Source organism: Spea bombifrons, chromosome 3 (assembly GCF_027358695.1).
Source record: "Spea bombifrons isolate aSpeBom1 chromosome 3, aSpeBom1.2.pri, whole genome shotgun sequence".
Classification (NCBI taxonomy): Eukaryota; Metazoa; Chordata; class Amphibia; order Anura; family Pelobatidae; genus Spea; species Spea bombifrons.
In genome coordinates this window covers 42901378-42922960 of record NC_071089.1, presented here as the reverse complement: position 1 = coordinate 42922960, position 21583 = coordinate 42901378, and positions in this window count along the sequence as shown.

Here is a 21583-nt window from a genome sequence, read left to right as displayed (position 1 = left end):
CAATATTATATTTATTATTACAAAATATACAATTCCTAAATTAAATTTTTCCATATTTGATTAGAACGCAACACATTAGAAACTCTTCTCCGGATAGCTGATCTTCTCCTGATTGTTCTTCCAACCGGGTCAATAAACATGAAACACTGCCAAACTCAAGTTTGTCTTGCATTTAAGCTACCAACTTCTCCTGCATTTTGGAGTAATGTTGAGAATTTCATATATAAGATTTTGAATTTCAGAATCAGAAATATTTGAGAATCGGGGTCTTCAATTCAGTTCTTTGATAATACAAAGTCCGACGGTTAATACCAAAACATCTAAAAATTGTTTGCCAACGAAAACCAAGAATTAAATAAAGCAAAAATATGTTTCACGTTTATATGATATCTTGGATGTCCCCGTCTGCCAGTCACTACCAGGCGAGTAGCTGAGAAATGTTGGTCTCCAATAGACATCCTCCAACAGGATGAGCCTGTTAAAAATGAAATTATTGATAAGTTAAATTATACAATTCATCTAGTATAGAACATAGTTCGGATATCTGAATGGAATTATCATAGAGTGCAAACAAACAATAACGCACTTCAAATTCTTAAGTAATCTTCTAATTTCCTACTTAGATTTTCAACATTGTTGCAATAATTTGAGAAAGCATGTATTTGCACTGCAGACAAGCATTGCTTTAACTCTAATAATAATTCCATTTTATCTGTTGTATTTACAAATGTAATAAAATGGAATATAAATGAAATATAAATGAACAAAAACACTTTTTTTTAAATCCGATTAAAAAAATAAAGTACCAGGGTCTTACCTCACGCCTCCTCAAAACCCTCCTGCAAGAGATGCGCGAACAACTCAAGCAGGACCTACAGGACATCACCTCCTCTCTCCACCGCGATGTGGACGACCTGGGTGAGCGCACTGACCATATTGAACGAAAAATGGATGAATTTTCAGATGCCCACAATGCCCTTGCAGATGGTCATATCTCCTTGCAAGCCGATCTTGATATGCTTCGCACTAAGGTCATGGACTTAGAGGATCGTTCCCGCCGCAATAACATCCGCCTTCGGGGCATCCCAGAAGAAGTCACCGCAGCAGACCTACCTTTATTTGTTTGTGACCTTTTCCAGGCCCTGCTTCAGGAGGACCCAGCACCTGACATCAGGTTAGACCGTCTCCATCGTGTGGCCCGCCCGAAATCTGTGCAGTCCAACCTGCCTAGGGACGTATTCACCAGGGTCCACTTTTTTGATCTAAAAGATCGCATCATGCAGGCCGCCCGCCGCAAACCGACCTTACCTGATCGCTTCCGTGATATCCTCCTACTCACCGATCTCTCACAATTGACGCTCCAGCGCCGACGTCTGTTCGCCCCGATCACCTCTCTTCTCCGCACCCATCAGATTTCCTATCGCTGGGGATACCCGGTCCGTCTCATTGTGTCCCGGAGCGGCTCTACGTACACCATCGCCTCACCTGAGGAGGGTTTCGCACTACTTTACTCCTGGGATCTTTCTCCAGAGCAAGTCCTCGACTCCACTTCATCCTCCTCAGCGCACAAGCACACTTCTCCTCCGAGGAAGCTACGTAAAGTTTGGACACCTGTTGTGAAGCCTTGAATCTCCACTATCGTTACCTGTAAGGTTATTCCTCACTTACGCTCTCAGCCCCATTGTCCGGTTACGGGGTGTCCTTTCCCTTTTTTTTTTTTTTATTATTTTTGTTGTTTTCCTGTTCTTTTTTCTTACAGTCCGCCGAGCTGCAAACCGTCTGCCATTCCCGAATCTGCACGTCACGAATTGCCCACGGTCCACCTTACTCTGCTGATCCGGTCTCCCTCACGACTGGGCTCTCTGTCTCCAAGGGTCAGTTTGGACTCTCGTTCCGCTGAACTGCTCACTGGACCATTTGCCTTCGACTTACCAAGTGCCTTCTCGGCGACTCCCCCTTGTCTGGCTAAGTTGGACTTTTTATTTATTTATGTTCTTATATTATTTATTTATGTTTTCCTTTATTATTATTTATTTCCCCCTGACCTGTAACCGGCTGTTTAATATACTGTTGTAGGGTGCTGTTAAAAGTAAATTTCCTTGCGTTGCTGCGGCTCCGCATTACTCCCGAGTATGGCGTTAGCACCTTGTTCCGCCCCCACAGTGCTATTTACAACGTTAGCACACCAATTACTACTCTTGGTCCCTTTTGTGACAGTCTGTTCTTCCTATAGTTATTGTTTCTGTTTTCCTTATGTATTTTATTTTTGGCATGCGGTCTCTGGCCAGGCGCGGCTCTCCTCTATATGGGTTTCATTTGCCAATGGCTGCCTCCCCGCGGGTCCCAGGCTCCTAGGTATGTTGCTTACTTTTTGCACTCCTTCCCCCCTTCGCCCCTATGGCTAAGCTCACCATTCTGTCCTTAAATGTTAAGGGCCTTAACTCTCCCTGAAAACGTCATCTTCTTTGGGGGGAAGCTAAGTCCTCTAAGGCGGATATTATTTGTGCCCAGGAAACCCATCTTAAGAAAACTCATGCCCCACACATCTATTCTAAGCAGTTCCCCACGCAGTTTCATTAGATGGCCTCCACTAAAACTGCAGGTGTTTCTATTTTTATCTCTAGCCGCCTCTCGTTTACCTTGATCCGTAAGCTAGTGGACCCGCGGGGCAGGTATGTTATTCTGGTCTGCGTCATTAACTCCGTCCCGTATACCCTTGCGGCTTTTTATGCCCCTAACACAGACCAGTTTTGTTTTTTTCGTACCCTGCTGGAGAAACTTGACAACTGCAGACAAGGTCAACTGCTCCTGTGCGGTGACCTTAATGCTACCCTGCACCCTCCCCTTGACAATTTGACGGCCCCCACGACCATTCTCTCCAAACGCACCTATAAACTTGGCCTTGACTTTTCCTCTCTCCTCCATTCTCATCAACTATTTGACTCCTGGCGGGTTCTCCACCCGTTTGACAAAGATTATACTTTTTTTTCTGCCCCTCACAAGTCCTACTCCCATATAGATTATTTTTTTTTGGATAAATTCTCCCTACAATCTCTCCTGTCGTGCCACATTGGCACTATTACCTGGTCTGACCACGCCCCTCTCACGCTCTCACTCAAACTTGCTCACCCGATTGCGGGACGTGGTTCCTGGAGGCTGAATGACTCCCTATTGCATTCTGAGGCTCATAAATCCCAGATCCAATCCCACCTTACTCAATACTTCCAGGATAACCAGTCCCCGGAGGTCTCTTTGGAATGCTCACAAGGCGGTTCTTAGGGGGCGTCTCATTAGTTTAGCTGCTCATGTTAAGAAACAAGCCTCCTGTTCCCGTACTGACTTGCTTGTCCGGCTATATGATCTGGAAACCCTAAACAAACTTTGTCCCACGGACTCACTTATTGGTGACATAAAATGACTGCGACTTCGTCTTGCTGAGCTTGATTCTCACCGTACCTCTTCTCTGTTACTGAGGCTTAAGCAACGATTTTATGCCAAAGGTAATAAAGCCGACACGCTCTTGGCCAGGAAACTGCGCCAAGTCCTAGCCACTTCCAGACCTCAATATATCTTGGATGGGGACGGTCGCAAGGTCTCTGACCCTTCCCGTATGGTCGAAGTCTTTGCTGACTTTTACACCCGTCTCTATAATCTCCACCGGGACACTGAGACTCACCATCCTTCCTCCTCTGACATTGACTCATACCTCTCCTCTGTGATCCTTCCTTCTCTTTCCCCTGACGCTGCGACCTCCCTTAACGCTCCCATAGAACTTCTTACCCACTCTTGGCCCTTTTCTGCTTACGCTTTTCCGCTCCTATATGTCCTCTGGCCTTATCCCCCCTGAGAATCTCCGTGCCCATGTTGTCACTATACCGAAGCCGGGTAAGCCCACCGATAATTGTTCTAATTACCGTCCTATTTCCCTCCTTAACAATGATTTAAAAATTTATGCCAAAGTCCTCGCGAACAGACTGAATCTCCTCCTGCCCTCTTTGCTGCATGCCGACCAGGTTGGTTTTGTCCTGGGCAGACAACCTTCTGATAATACCCGCAAATTTATAAATGTTATTTGGGATGCTAACAGACGCAAGATTCCTTCTCTTTTAATTTCTTTTGACGCGGAAAAAGCCTTTGACAGGCTTCATTGGCATTTCCTTAGGTCCGCTCGCTCTCAATTTGGCCTCCCCCCCCTCTTTCTCCAAGCAGTGATGGCCCTTTACACCTCCCCGTCGGCATGCATCTCTATGATGGGCTTCCTTTCTCGCCCTATACCCATTACTAACGGTGCCCGGCAGGGTTGCCCCTTATCCCCTCTCCTCTACACTCTCGCATTGGAACCCCTTGCTGCGCGCATCCGCTCTGACCCTCTTATCTTAGGTTTCCCGCTTACTTCCACCTCTACCTGCACTCTGGGACTGTTTGCTGACGACATCCTAGCTTCCATAACGACGCCCTCTACTTCGTTACCGCCCCTCCTGACGCAACTGGGACATTATGCACAGGCCTCTTACCATAAAATCAATGTCTCTAAGACTCAAGCCCTCTGCCTTAATGTGGCCGAGCCTCAGCGCCTCCAGCTTTCGGCTTCCTACCCCTTTGACTGGAAGGTCTCCCACCTCACTTATTTGGGTATTAAGTTACCCAAACACACACACTCTCTTAACGCTCTAAACATAGTTTCTACATGGCAGCAGGTCCGGCGTGATATCTCTCGCTGGAAACGTTTCGAGCTTTCTTGACTGGGGCGTATTAATGCTTTAAAGATGACTGCTCTCGTCAAAATCCTTTATGTTATGCGGACTGTACCCATTCAACCCCCTCCTTCCCTATTGTGCTCTATACAACCCTTTTTTGTTGACTTTACCAGACTTCGGGGTCGCTCTCATGTTGCCAATTGCACTAGATTTGCTCCTCGTCTCCAGGGAGGTCTGGGTGTGCCCCATCTTCAATCATACCATGACGCCTGTATTTTGTCACAAACCCTGATGTTCCACGCCTGCACCAACCGGCCAGTCTGGGTTTCTCATGAAAATAGCCTCCTCTCCCCTTACACAATTCCCCAATTTCTCTGGACTTCCCGTACCATTCACCCTCCTTTGCCCCCCCTCCCATCCACGACGACATATATGCTTTTGTCCTGGTCTAAATGCCAAAAACGGTTCCCTTCCCTTGCTCGTCTTTTCCCTTTTTCACCTCTAGACGTACTAGACTTCCTTATACCTGACTTATGCATATTTACCTGGCTCCGCCCATCCCTGAGGGTGTTAGGAGACCTCTATCATGAGGGCACTTTAGCGTCGTTCTCCCACCTCACATCTTCCTTTAATCTCCCCCGTCACGATTTCTGTAAGTATTTACAAATTCGCCATGCATTGTCTACTGTGGTCTCCCCTATGGCCCCCTCCCCCTTTGAGTTTCACCCGATTCTTACGTTATTTGGCAAAGCCCCTGACGTCAAGGGGGCTATCTCTCACTGGTACTCCTTACTGATTGCCACATTTACTGCTCGCAAATTACCCCACATGCGAGCTTGGGAGAGGGAGCTGCGACAAACCTTTCCCTCTGACTCGTGGTGTGAATCTGAGGCCATGATGCGTGGGGTGTCCCACTGTCTGAACCATTTGGAACTCCAAAAGAAAATTAGTTGTAGGTGGTATTTGACCCCGGTACGCCTCTCCTATATGTTTAAGGGCTATTCTAAACTTTGTTGGAGGGGATGTGGTCAGGAGGGTTCTATGCTACACATCTGGTGGTCCTGCCCGGTTCTCTTCTCTTTATGGGAATGTGTTTTCTCTGCTATACGCCATGTCCTACACCTTAGATTGGACCCTTTGCCTGAAATCGCATTGTTACACATTTTTCCTGACCCCCCGCCCGGTCCTGTGCGCAAATTGGTAATACATTTTTTCCTTGCCACAAAGCTCTGCATCGCTCGACGCTGGAAGACTAGCCCTTCGCCCCACTTTACGGAGGTTCTCCTCACTTTAGAAAAGCATAGGATAATGGAAGAAATGTCACACCATTCCTCCCACACCCCCCTCCTCTACCAATCGACTTGGTCTCCCTGGTTACACCGTAAGGACTCCCTGCCTGAGGCCCCGTAGGTCGGCAACAAGCCGTTGCTGCCTGGTTTCTGTGTCGTTACCTTGTGCTGCGCCTGGCCAGTATCTCTATCTTCTTCGCCGTGGAGGGTCGCTGACCTCTTCTTTTTGGTGTGTACGCTTCAGGAACTATTCTTGTGGCGGTCGTTCTCCCCATCGTTCATAGTCCAAAACGATGTTTTTGGGGGTCGCTGCTCTCCGCGCTATGTTTTGTCAACTCCGTATGCCTCTCTGTTTTTCCTTTATTGTTTGTTTTTGCTTATTGATTTTACTGTTGTTTTTATTCAGTATCACATACGTTTGAAGCGTCCGTGCGCCTTTACATATTCACTGTGCCTTGCTGTTCCCCCTGCTTAGGCGCTGTGCCTTACACATGACGCTACATCTACACTTACATAACTTATGTTTCAAATATCATAAAAAATCTCAGGTCCGGCCTGTTTGCTGCCCTGTATCTAATTTTGCACTTTATGTCTGGAGGTGTATCTTATGTTGTTTCACCTTGTGTTTACACGGGATTTTACACTGTCCACTTGTATTGTACTTCTGTATTCTATGCTGTTACATGGATCTGAATAAAAACCTTTTAATTAAAAAAAAAAAAAAAAAAGGTATAGAAAAGAAGTTATCAATTACAATATTAAAATCTTTTACGTAAAATAAATTGTAAGATTTGGAGGGTAAACTGAGCTCCAGGAACAAGGACATGGAGCATGACCAAACTGTAAAATCTTCTTCAAAAACAACGAAAAAATAAAAATAAATCAATCAGAAATTGAGCATCAAAAGTATACTGAGCTCAAGCAAGAAGTGACACTTGGAAGGGGAGAAGCAACAATTTGTAGGTATTTTCTACCTTTTACAAATGGGATGAATTTAATTCACAAAGTAGGGACACTCTCCATGTGATGTAGCCATATTAAAAGTGACTGAGTCAACCTCATCATTGCTTATACTGTGAATGCAGAGAGTAAAAATGTGACAGATATACAAGTAAATGCATTAATTAGGAAAAGGTTTTAAACATGTCTGTGGTACCCCATGTCTATGACATTATCAGTATTTTGATATGCAAATGACATACTTTTCAAGTGTACCCCTCTATGTAACCCCGTGTGTTCCTGTTTGTATTGGTTTCTATGTGTCCCTATGAGTGTCTCTTTCTGTGTCTCCCTGTATATATATATGTGACTATTTTTGTTATTTGTACCGCCCTGTGTGTCCCTATATTTATAGTGTACCACTTATTTCACTATGTGCATGTGTCCCCTATGTGTTTTGTGTTCTGTACATTTAAGGAATGGTTAATGCACCACATACCTTTTAGAAATAATCTTAAATGTGTCTGGAAGAATTTATTAAATGTTCCAAAAACCTGCAAAAACAAGTCCTACACAGAGCCTGAAAAGGAAAAGAAAAATGTAACCCCTTAAGGACAATGGGCGGTCCCTAAACCTATTGAAAACAATGCATTTTGAGCCCATACATGTTCGGGCTTTGTCATTAAGGGGTTAAAAACCCAACAAAATAATAGCACATTTCCAACAATGACATCAATAACAAAATTCGCCAACCAATCCAATCAGTTTAAAACAAAAAAAATCAAACCCACATTACACCGTCTTTTTAACCCCTTCAGTCCTCTATGGATGTACCGATACATCCAAAAAACGCATCCCAAAAATCCCCTATGGAGGTACCGGTACATCCTGCCCTTCTTGCAGGGGCAGGGACCAGGGCCGGCCCTGCCATGGAACCAGTGGCGACTCTAGAAACAATATATAGGGGAGGCACACAAGATACCACAGTCAAACTGGGGGGGCATTCATAATTTCCAAAAGTAATGTGCTAAGGAATTATACTTTTGTTTTTGGGCTAAAATAATACTTGATCATTCAACATGGGAAGCCTTAAGCCACAATTGAGTGCGACTAATCCTTAAAATAAATATTATAACACAATAAATAAAATATAATAATAATAATATAATAATAAATAAATATAAATTAAATAATTCCTACTGTAAGTTAAGTGCCAGGAAACAGATGACCAAACATACACACACCAACACGGGCTCTGTCACACCGACACCCAGACACACACACCAGGACAGGCTCTGCCACACCGACAACCAAACACACATACACCAGGACAGGCTCTGCCACACAGACACCCACACACATCAGGACAGGCTCTGCCACACCCACATCCAAACACACACACACCAGGACAGGCTCTGACACACTGACACCCAAACACACACCCTAGGACAGGCTCTGCCACACTGACAACTGAACACACACACCAGGACAGGCTCTGCCACACCAACACCCAAACACACACCAACACCTATACACACACACCCGAGGACAGGCTCTGCTACACTGATAACCAAAAACACACAAACAGCAGGACACAATCTACGTCACAGACGTCTACATCAGGATGGATTTTTCACACTGCATTGTCGTTTATACCCCCCTTAGTGTTTTTGCCCCTTGTGTATTGATGCCCCTGCTGCCCATATATATATATTAATATTAGCCCCAGTTGCCGATAGCAGGTATAGATCAACACATTAACACACAAACCAAGCTTTACATGTATAGATCAACTGATATTCACTTGTGATCTCAGCACTGAAGGTATTTATCAAATAAACAGAATCAGACATACAAATCCTGTATTTGCAGGTATACAATAGTATATGAAACGTAGCATTGCAGGTATAGATCAAATAAATACATGGAAACAGCATTGCAGGTATTAATCAACTGAATAAGACATACAAACACTGTATTTGCAGGTATACATAAATAATGTATGGAAATATATAGATATGGCTCTACAGAATAAGGCAAAAACCCAGCTTTGCAGGTATAGATCAACTGGAATTCACATAAAAACACGTCATTAAAAGGTATATTTAAAACCCCCTAAATTACAGGCATAGATCACAGGTTGCGTCCACACTGCCCACACAGCAATCACACTCCTATCATACCAAGGCAACCAGTAAATGCTGGAACCTAGGCATGATGGGACTGTGATTGCTGTTAGCAATCACACTCCTATCATGCCAAGTCAGCCACTACATGCTGGTACAGGGTGGCTGTAAGTGATGTGCAGACCCCATACTGCTGGCAGCATCAATACACAAGGGGGCAGCTAGCTAGGTTTCAGCTTGTACTGGCTGACTTGGCATGATAGGAGTGTGATTGCTAACAGCAATCAAAGTCCCATCATGCCTAGGTTCCAGCACTTACACATCCAACCAGTAAATGCTGGAACCTAGGCATGATGGGACTGTGATTGCTGTTAGCAATCACACTCCTATCATGCCAAGTCAGCCACTACAGGCTGGTACAGGGTGGCTGTATGTGATGTGCAGACCCCATACTGCTGGCAGCATCAATGCACAAGGGGGGCAGCTAGCTAGGTTTCAGCATGTACTGGCTGACTTGGCATGATAGGAGTGTGATTGCTAACAGCAATCAAAGTCCCATCATGCCTAGGTTCCAGCACTTACACATCCAACCAGTAAATGCTGGAACCTAGGCATGATGGGACTGTGATTGCTGTTAGCAATCACACTCCTATCATGCCAAGTCAGCCAGTACATGCTGGTACAGGGTGGCTGTAAGTGATGTGCAGACCCCATACTGCTGGCAGCATCAATACACATGGGGGGCAGCTAGCTAGGTTTCAGCATGTACTGGCTGACTTGGCATGATAGGAGTGTGATTGCTAACAGCAATCACAGTTCCTATTCATGCCAAGGTTCCAGCACTTACACATCCATGCTATCACACACACACACATTCATTCATATACTCATTCATTAACAGATTCATTCCCTCAATCACCCATATTCATTCAAACACCCTCCCCACCCCCTTACCTGCACTGCAGCTCCTCGATGCCGCTCACAGACTTCAGCAGGGGGCACGGCCTCCCTCTGCGTTCTCTGCTAGCTTCCGCTTCCTCTATGCAGTACAGAAGACCCCCCCACAGGTAAGTAGCAGGGCTCGAGGGCCGCACCCTCTCTGTCCTCCACATTAAAAAAATAAATTAAAAAAAAAAACTTTATTCCAATTTCAGCAGGGGGGCAACAGGGGGGGCAAGGATTAACCTAGGGGGGGCAATTGCCCCCCCTTGCCCCCCTGTAGCGACGCCACTGCATGGAACAGAGTGGGGCAATTGCCCCGGGCGGCACTTATGAAGAATCGGCACTTTGCCGCCCCACTTTGCCTCTCTCTCGGCGCCGAGTGGTTTTCGCGGTACCCCCTCAGTGCCTCTCTCTCTCCTCTGCGAGCCCTCTAGCTCGGTCTCGGTGCCTGCTTGTAATGCTGAGCACCGGAATATGATGTCATTTCCGGTGCTCATCAGTAAAGCAGCGCGCATCGTGGCAGAGCAGGGAGACTCGCCGCAGGACTGCTGAAAAGTAAGTGAAGTACAAAGGGGGGGTAGATAATGAGCAGTGGCGTCGGCAGGGGGGGCGGCATTTTAAACTACCCGGAAGTTCATCAGAGGACAGGATATCCCCTGCAGGTACAGGCACTGCGATCTCTAGAGATCATAGAGATGACAGTGTGATCGGTGCAGGTGGATCGAGGGGAGGACATCAACAACAACTGCCCCTAAATTAACCCTAAACACCCCATTAACCATAACTGCCTCTAAATTAACACAAAAGACCCCATCAAGCATGCCAATTTATTAGGTAATTTATCTGGAGTACAATTTAGGGGCCGTTATGGTTAATGTGGTGTTTAGGGTTAATTTAGGGGCAGTTATGGTTAGTGGGGTCTTTAGGGTTAATTTTAGGGGCAGTTTTGGTTAATAGGGTCTTTAGGTTTAATTTTAGGGACAGTTATGGTAAATGGGGTGTTTAGGGTTAATTTAGAGGCAGTTTTGGTTAATGGGGTCTTTAGGGTTAATTTAGGGGCAGTTATGGTTAATGGGGTGTTTAGGGTTAATTTTTCCCCTTAAGGACAATGGGCGATCCCAAAACCCATTGAAAACATGTACGGGTTTGTCATTAAGGGGTTAATGCTGAGGACTGAGGGTTAATTTAATTAATTTAATAAAGTTAACTTAAGGTGCAGTTAGATGTAAAGGTGGGCAAACTAAGGGGAATCTAAAGCCTGGGAGCAGTGAAGATTATTAATGTATTTATTTATAAAAGTATGGTGTCAGTCAGATTCTCTGAATCATTCTCTGAATGATTTTAATCTCTGTAAGATTTGAATCTCTGTAAGATTTGAATCTGTGAATGATTCTCTGAACGACTCCCTGTCTTCAGTGCATCACTAGAGTAGGCAGGCAGGAGGGTTCATTGACTCTAATGAAAGGGGCCAGGCCAATCGTCAGTGTGACTGCAGGGAGGGACTGGGAAACAGTAACTCCTGTGAGTCACACTGAGTGATCCGAAGATTCTGATCATGAATCGGATAATTTCAAACAACTCGAAATGATCCGGTTCACTTTACTGATCCGAACTTCCCATCACTATCTAGGAGGCGGAGTTAACCTGTCAGGGTCATCATCATGTGACTGATGACCAGTTTCAGTATATATATATATATATATATATATATATATATACACACACAAATTTCAATCCATCTGTTTCACTATATGATATAAGCGTTTTTTTCAGTGTATATATATAAAATTTCACTCCATCTGTTTCACTACATGATATATGAAAAATTTCAGTATATGATATATGCGTTTCACTATATGATATATGAAAAATGTCAGTATATGATATATACGTTTCACTATATGATATATACGTTTCAGTATATGATATATGTGTTTCACTATATGATATATGCGTTTCAGTATATGATGCATGCCTTTCACTTTATGATATATGCGTTTCAGTATGTGTTGTATGCGTTTCGGTATATGGTATATGCGTTTCACTATATGATGTAAAAACTAAAATAATGTCCCTAACGTCCCCTCATATTATGATATATGTCAAATAAAAAACTAAAATAATGTCCCTAAAAGCCCCTCATATTTCTAATGAGATTGTCTATGTAGTGCTGAAAATTTGTATTATTACCTTCCACAATTTTTAGGACAGATTTTAAATGTTCATGTGGACAATGAGCACATGGGCTCAGCAACCACTTTTTCACAGAGACTACTGCTCTATAATCACACTGAGTCCACACTTTTGTTAGGTAGCACCAGATATTAATGTAAAAAATAATAGGAATGTGTGGATTGGAAATAAAGTCCTGAAACTGTACAGAGAATAACAATTAAGGAATCTTAAACAGGATGGGTGTGTGTGGCATGACTTATATATGTTGTGGAACCAACTAAAGAGGTTATCTGGCCAGACAGAAGAGGGCAATATCCAATACCAAATCTCTTAAAAAAATAAAAATGTAAACTCATAATAACTACGTTGTTTCCATTTTTCTGTTCAGAGATTGCCAACAAGATAAGTTTGTAATTACATGCCTTGGCCTCATTGTTTTGATCTGTCACAGATTTTAATATAACTAAATCCTATATTTCAGTTGGTGCAGTTATTTAGTTCTCCTGCCTCAAGAGTAACAGTACTGATAGGTTTTATTAGTAGAGTGTTAAAGTAAGCCTAGGATTAGTTGCACCTGGATGAAGGAAAAGTGATATAAAGTGTGTGTATTTATGTATTAGTGGATGGTGTTAGAGTGAGTAGGTTCTAAACTGAACCCAACCATATGGACACAAGTGTGTGGTGTGGTATTTAGCTGCCACCCTTCCAGCTGCACAATACACAGCAGGCACAGGCACCTACCCATGAAATAAGTGACACCACTTTGATATCAGGAGCAGTGGCATAAACAAAAATGTCTTGTGTTGCCATGCAAGGCAACAGGTGCCCAGTGCAGACTACTCCTCTGGCGACCCCCAGCACCACAAAAAAAGGAAAAACTCCTTGTCACAAAAAAAAAACAGTTTTAGTTAGAGATTATTCATGTGCAAGTGCAAATAAGTACTATAATAAATAACTGCAAACACTGGTAAAAATAATGTACGCTAAATACATTAAATATAGGGAAATAGACAGCTAACGGTGCAATCTTCATAACAAAAACATTTTTTAAATATTGAAAAAATTGAATGCTAGGCAAGCATTTCCTTGAGCCCCCTCCATGCTCCCTAGCATACAATCACTCCCTCCACTCCCACACCAAAAAAATATTTGCCACACTGACTGCAGATTAGGGGAGTCAGTGCAGTCTTCCCTCCTACTGACCCTATCATGTCTTTGAGAGCAGAGGCGTATCTAGTGAAAATAGCGCCTATGGCAAGCACTGAAATTGCGCCCCTGTCCAAACTTCCACACATTAATTCACACTCTTTACTACCCCCTCTCCCTCCCTTGTCACTTTCTAACCCCTTTCCCTGCCCTTTCCCTACTACCCTCTTCCTCTCCCCCTTTGTAGTCCCCTCTCACCTTGAGGCCCAGCGACGGGAGTCTTCTGTCTTCCTGCACTGCTGCGGTGCCCGCTGCTTCACTGCTGAGCGCCGTAATATGACATCATATTTCGGCTCTCAGCATGCTTCACTGCTGAGCGCCGAATTATAACGTCATATTACGGCGCTCAGCATGAAATGGCGGCACCGGGACAGAGGTAGAGGCAGTGGCGACTCTAGAAACAATATATAGGGGGGGCACACAAGATACCACAGTCAAACTGGGGGGCATTCATAATTTCCAAAAGTAATGTGCTATGGAATTATACTTTTGTTTTTGGGCTAAAATAATACTTGATCATTCAACATGGGAAGCCTTAAGCCACAATTGAGTGCGACTAATCCTTAAAATAAATATTATAACACAATAAATAACTTTTCCACTAAATGATTTCAAGGCCTTGAACGTCTTGTCCCCATGAAGTCACTACAACTTCAGGAGGGCATTTTATCTCTGGATAAATATAAATTAAATAATTCCTACTGTAAGTTAAGTGCCAGGAAACAGATGACCAAACATAGACACACCAACACGGGCTCTGTCACACCGACACCCAGACACACACACCAGGACAGGCTCTGCCACACCGACAACCAAACACACATACACCAGGACAGGCTCTGCCACACAGACACCCACACACATCAGGACAGGCTCTGCCACACCCACATCCAAACACACACACCCTAGGACAGGCTCTGCCACACTGACAACCGAACACACACACCAGGACAGGCTCTGCCACACCAACACCCAAACACACAACAGGACATGCTCTGCCACACCCACACCTATACACACCCGAGGATAGGCTCTGCTACACTGATAACCAAAAGCACACAAACAACAGGACACAATCTACGTCACAGACGTCTACATAAGGATGGATTTTTTCACACTGCATTGTTGTTTATACCCCCCTTAGTGTTTTTGCCCCTTGTGTATTGATGCCCCTGCTGCCCATATATATTAATATTAGCCCCAGTTGCCGATAGCAGGTATAGATCAACACATTAACACACAAACCAAGCTTTGCATGTATATATCAACTGAAATTCACTTATGATCTCAGCACTGAAGGTATATATCAAATAAATAGAATCAGACATACAAATCCTGTATTTGCAGGTATACAATAGTATATGAAACGTAGCACTGCAGGTATAGATCAAAAAAATACATAGAAACAGCATTGCAGGTATTAATCAACTGAATAAGACATACAAACACTGTATTTGCAGGTATACATAAATAATGTATGGAAATATATAGATATGGATCTACAGAATAACGCAAAAACCCAGCTTTGCAGGTATAGATCAATTGGAATTCCCATAAAAACACGTCATCAAAAGGTATATTTAAAACCCCCTAAATTACAGGCATAGATCACAGGTTGCACACCCCAAAGCCAGCCCTGGCATCCACACTGCCCACACAGCAATCACACTCCTATCATGCCAAGTCAGCCAGTACATGCTGGTACAGGGTGGCTGTAAGTGATGTGCAGACCCCATACTGCTGGCAGCATAAATACACAAGGGGGGCAGCTAGCTAGGTTTCAGCATGTACTGGCTGACTTGGCATGATAGGAGTGTGATGGCTAACAGCAATCACAGTCCCATCATGCCTAGGTACCAGCACTTACACATCCATGCTATCACACATACACTCATTCATTCATATACTCATTCATTCACAGATTCATTCCCTCAATCACGCATACTCATTCAAACACCCTCCCCACCCTCTTACCTGCACTGCAGCTCCTCGATGCCGCTCACAGACTTCAGCAGAGGGCACGGCCTCCCTCTGCGTTCTCTGGTACTGCACAGAGGAAGTAGGACTGGAGCAGAGTCATGTGATGTCACGTGAACTCTGCTAGGTTCCGCTTCCTCTATGCAGTACAGAAGACCCTCCCACATGTAAGTAGCAGGGCTCGAGGTGCGGCCCGTGTAAGATCGGTTGCACTGGCTGCCGATCTTACGCGGGCCGCACCTTCTCTCTTCTACGCATTAAAAAAAAGAAAAAAGATGGGATTTAAAGTCGCATTGCGACTTTATTCCAAATTCGGCAGGGGGGCAAGGATTAACCTACTGGGTAGAGGGCTCGTGGAGGAGAATGAGGCGCCCCTCTCTCTCCTCCGCATCAAAAAAAAAAAAAAGACGGCGTTTAAAAGCCGCTCACTGGCGTCCCTTTCAAATGGCGTCTATGGCATGAGCCATAGCTGCCATACCCTAGATATGCCTGTTTGAGAGTCCCTTTGGCCCCTCATTCACTAAACCACACCTCCCTTTTGTGTGAGCCATCTTTGCCCCAAACAGCCCAGCGTAACACATCTTTGGCCCCAAACAGCTTGCCCTGTGTCATTTTTGCCCCATAAACCCTGCCTGTGCCATCTTGGTCCCCAAGGCTCAAACACCCTGCTTGTGCTAGCTTTGCCTTTACCCAAATCATCTATGATACACATCAATTTTCCTTTCATTGACAAGTTGAAAATACATTGTTAGATATAGAACATGTCATGTTACAAAAAGTGATGCAATTAGTACACACCAAGTATGTTTACACAAACATTTGTGAGAAAGGTGAAGAACAGTGTACAATTTAGGGCTGAAACAACTAATCGATAAAATCGATAATAATCGATTATGAAAATCGTTGGCAACGAATTTCATCATCGATGAAACAGAGATCGGATTATAACACCGGAATCCAGATCCCCCGCAACGCTGCAGGAGAACTGGATTCCCCTCACTGTCGGCCGGTCTCTCACTTCCGTCTCTCTCCCCCCTCCCATACACCCCTCTGACTCCTCCCCCTCCCATACGTCACTCTGCCTCTCTCCCGGCTCCGTTACTGACAAGGACTTTCACTGCAGCTTCATAGAAGCCACAGTGTAAGTGAAGTGCAGTAACGGAGGCTGTCTGTGCGATGCAGACACTCAGGGGAGGGCTGGCAGCCTAAGGCCTGGGGGGCACGTCTAGTCAACTGGCCCATTGCACCATCAAAGCGGCTGCGAGCGACATTGAAAGTGGCCGTCGTGCGGCAGTCACTCCACCAGCGCCTAATGAAATTAAAGTGGCCAGCGTGCACACACCGCATGCTTCAGCTCTTCATCACATCCCTTTTAAGACGTGGGAATAGGAGCTGAGGCATGGCCGTTGGGTCTGACAGCCGCATGATGCAGGGGCGTACCTAGAGTATTTGGCACCTGTGGCAGACCCTGTATGTGGCACCCCCCCACACACACACTTTAAAACTGCATAGTTTCTATGGTTAGGCAAACATTGACAGGGTATACAAAAAACAAAAACTGTCTGCGCTTCTTACCCTAATAAAGTTGGCAACAAATATATAAACATAATATAAATGAGAGGTTTTGGTTATATGAATTGGCCAAAGCATAATTAAGCTCACCCGCCACGTCAAGGCACACTCTCAATAGGGTGAGAACCTACTCTCACCTCCTACGTAGTGGACACACAAAGCAGTTTATACTGCTACCAAAACCTTATTAATGTATTGGGGGAGGTGCAATTAAACCTCCTCCCTATTAACCCCTGGACAGCAAGCTGCAACCAGACTGATGAGGAGCCAACAACCTCAAATATGTGCAAACAGGGAAAAAAAGAAATGTCGGTGCGCTAAGCTAGTCACAGGCTCAAATAATACAAATGTATAATACGAGGCCTACCAAACAGGTGTAAGCATGCTACAAGAAACAGTGTATTGGCTGTACAATGTATACAAAAAACAAAAACTGTCTGCGCTTCTTACCCTAATAAAGTTGGCAACAAATATATAAACATAATATAAATGAGAGGTTTTGGTTATATGAATTGGCCAAAGCATAATTAAGCTCACCCGCCACGTCTTTTTTTCCCTGTTTGCACATATTTGAGGTTGTTGGCTCCTCATCAGTCTGGTTGCAGCTTGCTGTCCAGGGGTTAATAGGGAGGAGGTTTAATTGCACCTCCCCCAATACATTAATAAGGTTTTGGTAGCAGTATAAACTGCTTTGTGTGTCCACTACGTAGGAGGTGAGAGTAGGTTCTCACCCTATTGAGAGTGTGCCTTGACGTGGCGGGTGAGCTTAATTATGCTTTGGCCAATTCATATAACCAAAACCTCTCATTTATATTATGTTTATATATTTGTTGCCAACTTTATTAGGGTAAGAAGCGCAGACAGTTTTTGTTTTTTGTATACATTGTACAGCCAATACACTGTTTCTTGTAGCATGCTTACACCTGTTTGGTAGGCCTCGTATTATACATTTGTATTATTTGAGCCTGTGACTACCTTAGCGCACCGACATTTCTTTTTTTCCCTGTTTAAACATTGACAGGGGTACAGCAAAATTGTTATCATTATATACTTAGGGATTACGCAGCACCACCGTCAATGTGTGCCTATACATTGAGCCAGACACTGACAACCCCTATCACTATATACTAAGCCAAACATTGATGTGGTGTAGGCTTACCACTTTAGTGACTGGCATAGTATATAGTAGGGATGCACCGAAATGAAAATTCTGGACTGAAACTAAAAATTCAGCATTCACTTGGCCAAAACTGAAAAACAAAGAAACAAAAAAAAACTTTAAAATACTTTATTAAAAGTAGGGCTGAAACAACTAATCGATAAAATCGATAATAATCGATAATGAAAATCGTTGTCAACGATTTTCATTATCGATTAATCGGATCGATTTTTATCGATTATAAAAAGAGTTTTTTTTCAGAGCAAATGCTCTGAAAAACTCCCCTCTTTATATAATCCGACCTCAAACAGAGATCGGATAATAACACTAGAATCCAGATCCCCCGCAACGCTGCAGGGGACCTGGATTCTTCTCACTGTTGGCCGGTCACTCACTTCCGTCTCTCTCCCCCTCCCATTTGCCTCCTCCCCCCTCCCATACATCACTCTGCCTCTCTACCCGGCTCCATTACTGACCGGCACTTTCCCTGCAGCTTCATAGAAGCCTCAGTGTAAGTGAAGGTGTGTAAGGGAGTCTGTCTGTGCGATGCAGACCCCCACCGGCTGACAGAGAATCATCCTCTGTCAGCCGGTGGGGGTCTGCATCGCACAGACAGACTCCGTTACTGCCCTTCACTTACACTGTGGCTTCTATGAAGCTGCAGTGAAAGTGCCTTCAGTAACGGAGCCGGGTAGAGAGGCAGAGCGGTGTATGGGAGGGGGGAGGAGTCAGAGGGGTGTATGGGAGCCACCCTCCAATACACCACTCTGGCTCCTCCCCCTCTCATACGCCACTCTGCCTCTCTACCCGGCTCCCTGGTGTCTTGTCAGAAACGGAGGTTCACAGGAGGCAGAGTGGAGTATGGGAGGGGGAGGAGCCAAAGTGATGTATGGGAGGGGAGGAGGCAAAGTGATGTATGGGAGGGGAGGAGCCAAAGTGATGTATGGGAGGGGGGAGGAGGCAGAGTGGTGTATGGGAGGGGGGAGGAGGCAGAGTGGAGTATGAGAGGGGAGAGGAGCCAGAGTATGGTGTATGGGTGAGTTATAGTGGTGTATGGGGGGGGGTATTATGAATTTCTAGGGCATATAGGGGTATAAGGCATATGGATATTAGGCATATCAGGGGGGCATAAACATATCTGGGGGTAAAAGGTATATCAGGGGGCTCAGGGGCATATCACTGGCATATAAGGAGTATAAGGCATATCAGGGGGCACAGTGGAATCTGGCATATAAGAGGTATAAGGCATATATGGGGGCAGAGTGGCAAGCTGGGGGTCAGATGTGCAGACTGGGGGCAGTTTGGTAAATAAAAAATTTAAACAAGGCTTTTTTCTCAGTTTTTATTAAATATGAAAAATAGTTTACATATGAATTAATATTTACTAATAACTTTGTATTAAAACCTAGTTTGAGAAACACCGTGTTTGGGTTCTTGTAGCTTTTATTATGTCAGTAAAATAAGAAGGTGAATAGAGAGAGGCCATTGCAATAAAGAGATGAAAGTTTTTTTATTGCAATTTTTCTTCAATTTAAAATAATGTATTTTTTTATCCGATTAATCGACAAAATAATCGGCCAACTAATCGATTATTAAAATAATCGTTAGTTGCAGCCCTAATTAAAAGTAACACCAAAATTAGACAAAAAAAATCAACAACAATATTAACATATATATATATATATAAATATATATATATATATATAAATATATATATATATACACATATATATAACAACAATCACAATCCTATCATGCCCAGGTTCTAGCATGTGCTGGTTGACTTAGCATGATAGGAGTGTGATTGCTGTTTGCAATTATATATATTTATATATATATATATATATATATATATATATTAATACTGTCATTGAATTATTCTGTCCAATAAAAGTGTTACCACACCGAAGTTGGACCAAAAAATAATTTATAACAGCAATCACACTCCTATCATGCCTAGGCAGCCACTACATGCTGGAATCTGGGCATGAAAGGAATGTGATTACGGACTCCCTATGCCAAGCTATCCCCCAACACTTACACATCCATGCTATCTGAAACCCTCATTCACAAACCTTCAGCATAACACCCATCACTCTCACACACTTACATTCAGCATAACACCCATCACTCTCACACACTTACATTCAGCATAACACTCATCACTCTCACACACTTACATTAGGCATAACACCCATCACTCTCACACACTTACATTCAGCATAACACCCATCACTCTCACACACTTACATTCAGCATAACACCCATCACTCTCACACACTTACATTCAGCATTACACCCATCACTCTCACACATTTACTAATCCACTCTCTCCTACCTTTTCTTCTTTCACTCTCACTTTTCCTCCTCTTCTTTTTCTTCCTGTCCTGTGCACTGAGCGCAGAAGACGGTGGGCGTGGCTTCAGTGTTGTGCGCCGGGATTTGACATCAAGTCCCGGCGCACAGCCACAGTTGCTGCGCACATCGTTTCTGAAGGCGTGCCGGCATGGTGGCACCCCTCAGATGAGCGGCAGCCGGGGCGGACCACCCCCCCCCCACCAGGTACGCATGACGGCCGCATTCAATCCTGCTCGCGGCCGCTTAGTTTTTAACTTTGCTGCCGCAGCCGCATTGAATGCTCGTTTGCCGGTCGTCCGTCCGGCCCACCGGCCCGGATTTAGGGCGGCCTGGGGGGCAATTGCCCCCCTGCCCCCCGGCCCAGCCCGCCCCTGCAGACACTCACAGGCTGACAGAGAATCATCCTCTCTGTCAGCTGGTGGGGGTCTGCATCGCACAGACAGCCTCCGTTACTGTCAGTAACGGAGCCGGGTAGAGAGGCAGAGCGGTGTATGGGAGGGGGGAGGAGTCAGAAGGGTGTATGGGAGCCACCCTCCCATACACCACTGTGGCTCCTCCCCCTTCCATACGCCACTCTGCCTCTCTACCCGGCTCCGTTACTGACAGTAACGGAGGCTGTCTGTGCGATGCAGACCCCCACCAGCTGACAGATACTGCACTTCACTTACACTGTGGCTTCTATGAAGCTGCAGTGAAAGTCCTCGTCTAGTGAAGATCCGTTGCTGACAGGAGGCAGAGTGGAGTATGGGAGGGGGGAGGAGGCAGAGTGGAGTATGGGAGGGGGAGGAGGCAAAGTGGAGTATAGGAGGGGGAGGAGCCAGAGTGGAGTATGGGAGGGGCCAGAGTTGTATGGGAGAGGGGAGGAGCCAGAGTGGTGTATGGGAGAGGGGAGGAGCCAGAGTGGTGTATGGGAGGGGGGAGGAGGCAGAGTGGAGTATGGGAGGAGGCAGAGTGGAGTATGGGAGGGGGAGGAGGCAAAGTGATGTATGGGAGCAGGAGGAGCCAAAGTGATGTATGGGAGGGGGAGGAGGCAGAGTGGTGTATGGGAGGGGGAGGAGGCAGAGTGGAGTATGGGAGGGGGAGGAGCCAGAGTGGTGTATGGGAGGGGAGGAGCCAGAGTGGTGTATGGGAGGGGGAGAAGGC